This window comes from Apium graveolens, chromosome 4 (genome assembly GCF_009905375.1).
Source record: "Apium graveolens cultivar Ventura chromosome 4, ASM990537v1, whole genome shotgun sequence".
Classification (NCBI taxonomy): Eukaryota; Viridiplantae; Streptophyta; class Magnoliopsida; order Apiales; family Apiaceae; genus Apium; species Apium graveolens.
In genome coordinates, this window is record NC_133650.1 from 100119921 (window position 1) to 100124061 (window position 4141).

The following is a 4141-nucleotide window of genomic DNA, read 5'->3' on the forward strand; positions in this document are numbered from 1 at the left end:
GGTCAGTCAATGGATGGAAGGAAATATTAAATTCATATTTATTCACATGCATATTTATTTTATGAATAGTAATTAAAACAATTTTAAAAAAAAATCATAACAAAGAATCTACATATCACAAAATTACGAATAACAATACCTAGATGATCTACAACACTTGTAGAACCTAGATCAGTGGCCAAAATCCAATGCAAAAATTATTTCTAAATATTCATAATTAAATCTAAATAAATTTGCAAAAATCATAATAAATCCATACATGCATAGAAACAAAAATCTGAATTTTTTATATGAATCTCTATATGCAGAACCTAGCTCTGATGCCAATGAAGGAATTTACGGATGATCGGAAGCGTGATATAACAATTATTCCGTAAAAACCATATATCGCACATATAGAAAAACGTATAAATCAGAAAAATGGAGGAATCGTAACCATACCTTGAAAATCGAAGCTTTATAATATGGTTGCTAGCAGTTGCTCCTCAGTGTGTGAAGCACTCTACCGGTATCCACCAAGAATGATCTTCTTCGATGAAGCTTTTCATAAAACCAAGCTTTTATAAAAATGGAGTTTTGGGGGGGAGAGAGAGAGAGAGGAAGAAGATGGAGGCTAGCTTCTTCTTAGGTTTTTCACAAAAACAAGTGTATGTTTAGAATGAGCCATCTCATTCTATTTATAGGGCTCTCCTAGGGTTTTATAATATATCATTATATATATATATTAGCCCCACATTTTATCTTTATAAAATGCTTTAATAATAATTAAAACTATTTTAATCATTATTTCTTTTTCTAAACTATTTAGAAAATAATTCTCTCTCTCATTATTTCATCAAAGAAAATATTCTTTTATGGTGTGACCCTGTAGGTTCAATATTATGCCGGTAGTAGAAATAAATAATAATAAACTTTTATTAATTATTTAAATGAATACTAAAATTCACTAAATATAATTAACGGATTAATTATATTTATTCAACATCGTGAGTGATGCTTCTCAACATATCGCGACTATCCGGATAATATGAATTCACTGCTTAGAATACCAAGAAAATGTCAGTGACTAGTTACCGTACAATGAATTCCTTCTACCCTTACAATATCCCGATTAAATACAAGGCATGGATCTCGTGTCAGGCCTATCAAATTTAATCATATGATTTCTTATTCATAATGCAAAGTTCATATTAATACAAATTAGAACCTCCTTTCTAATTTCATACACTCTGGGCAGAGATTCTAGAACTCGCATACTAAGAATAACATAGGATATTCTCTTCCTATATTGGAAGAGGTAGATCCTCTATTGACGTTAACTATCTCTATACACAAATCCCTATGCCCAGAATAGACCTAATGGATGTCCTTGAGACTAAGGACTAAACCAAAGCACAGTTCATTATATACAAGATAACTTTAAGGATCTCATGTCTAAGGACACTTGTACAACTATCACTCAGTGAATAACTATTGACACGTGAGTAATCTCCATTAGTTGTTCAACTTATCGAGTCATGTTCAGTGAACTTATTCCCTAATAAGCACCTACATACTAGCTATAGTGTCACCACACAAATGCCTATGAGAATAGACATCCTCCTGAAGAAGCAAGCATAGTATGTACCAATCTTTGCGGATCCACTAACATCCGATTAGTTATCCTATGATCAGGAACTGTTTAAGTCTAGAGTTATCATCTTCTAGATCTCACTATTATAATCTCATTATAATTCTAGAAGCTTTACTCTAAACTATGGAGCATCTTATTTAAAACACTTTAAATAGATAAAGCCCATAATAAAACCTAAACAAGTCTTTTATTAATTTCAATGAAATCAAATAGGAATACAAGAAAGTTCTTCATAACTCATCATACAAGATTGGATTTAGGACAAACACTTTCATGTTTAGCAACCCAAGTTGTGTTGAGTACTTTCTTCTTATTAACTGATTTAGCAGAAGTAGAGTTAGAAGTCTCAGAAAGAATAGTATTCATAGATGTTTGTGCATTCTCCCTTGCAGCTGTAGATCCAATACTAATTCTTTGAGATCTATTCTCAGCTTGTGGCAACTCTTCATTACTTTTAGATGACAGGGAATGCAGTCAAACTTATCACAAAATGAATATGGATCATTTTTCTTGGCTTTATTATATTTGCAGGCTCTCTCAACTGGCTTGCTACCATCTTTTTACAAAGATAAGTTGAGCAATTCACAGAGCCACACTTTTCACACTTCTTTCTTGGAGCATCTGCAACATAGGCAAAGTTGTTGCTTTTATTTATTCCAATCTTCCCATTTTTATTTTTCTTCTTCTTTCTTGCATCTTCAGTTTTCATTTCCTTGACAGGTGTCTTGGAATCTTGGTTATACATGAGCTTCATTTTAACTTCAATAACAGGAGAGCTTTCTTCATTTGTCTTTACAGCATCTTCATCTGCTAGCTCCTGTTTGATGATTAGCTCATTCTCACTAAAGTTAATTTCTCCAGCCTTGAATTTCTCCAGCCTTGAACACATGTGACTTAACTTTTCTCGGTATTACTGAGACATCTTCACTAGCAATGCTCTTGTCTTTGTCATCTGCAACTTTCTTTTTGATGTTCAAGGCCTCATAATCAAATCCAATAGCTATGTTAGCACATGGTTTATTTTTCTCATGATATAGTCCAACCAACTCAGATGGATTCTTGAAGGACTTCAATTTAACTTCATTATTTTCTAGCTTCTCCCTTAACACAGCTTCAATCTCATTTGCACACTTGAGCTTGTTTATCAAATATGCATTTTCTTGTTTCACAGCTTCAAGCTCTACCATCAATAATTCAGTTTCTTGTTTCTCATTTTCAAGCTTCTCATTTATCTTTGTCAGTTTGCTAACCTCTTCATTAGCAGCAACCACACTTGTATGAATGTGAAACATTTATATGCTCATCTTTTCAACAGTAATGCTTTCTTTTGGCTTAGCCATGACTTGTTCCAGTATGACTTGTTCTTGTGAATCATTGTTTGTTTCCTCACTATTTGAGACACTTGGAGTCTGGAGTCTTGGCTCATCATTAGTTTGGCTTTCATTAACAATAAGAGCACTTGAACCATCTAAAACATGCCCTTTACCAACTCTTAAAGATTTCCTTTAAATCATTTCCAATTCATATATTTTTAAGATTCCATATAAAACTTCCAGAATCAATCTGCTCAAGTCTCCCCCTTCTCTAATTGCTGAAATTTTCTGTTTCAAATGGTCAAGGAGTGTGAGAAAAAACTTCAAGTTCACTTCTTCAGCTTCATAATATTTATCATGTAGCTGCAAGTCATTAATCAGCTTGTTAAACCTTTCAAACACATCAGTAATGATTTCCTTTGGCTTAGCCATGAAACCCTCATACTGTGAAATTAGTATCCTTCTTTGATTTTACCTAACTTCCTTAGTTCCTTCACAGAGTATCTCTATCTTTTCCCAGATCTGCTTAGAAGTGTCACAGTTGACAATGTTGGTGTACATTATATTGTCAAGTGACTCTATTAAGATCAGCTACAAGCCACTATCTAGGGAGACTTTTTCTTTCTCAAGCTCACTGTATTCTGAAGGATCTTTACGAGCATAATGAGCTGGAATGACCATGTCTCCATTTGTAAATTCCTCAACTCTAACCATAGGAGTGAAGGGCCCATTCTTGATAATCTGAATGTATAATGGATTGGCCATCCTGACAAAAAGAAACATTTTCTTCTTCCATAGAGTATAGTTAGTTTTATCAAAAGTAGGGATTTTGATGCTACTGATTTTCTGTGTATTCATTCTTCCAAGATCTTGAATCTGTTTACTTTCAGATTTTGCTCTGATACCACTTGTTAGGTAATGAATTACACACAGAGGGGGGGGGGGTTGAATGTGTTTTTGTGTTTTTCTGCTTTTCTTGATTTGTTTATGGTGGTGAACAAAGTAAATTAAATCTTGTAGTGAAATGTCTTACTACTGAAATTAAACATGCAACAATAATGAACACATATATTTCAAAACCCACTTAATTTTATATTAAAATTAAGAATGTCTTGCTACAAAATTTCTAGGCTCTTTGTTAATAAAAAGCTTAGCTTCTTCCTTGAGAGAATACAAAATTTCTGATCTCAATTGT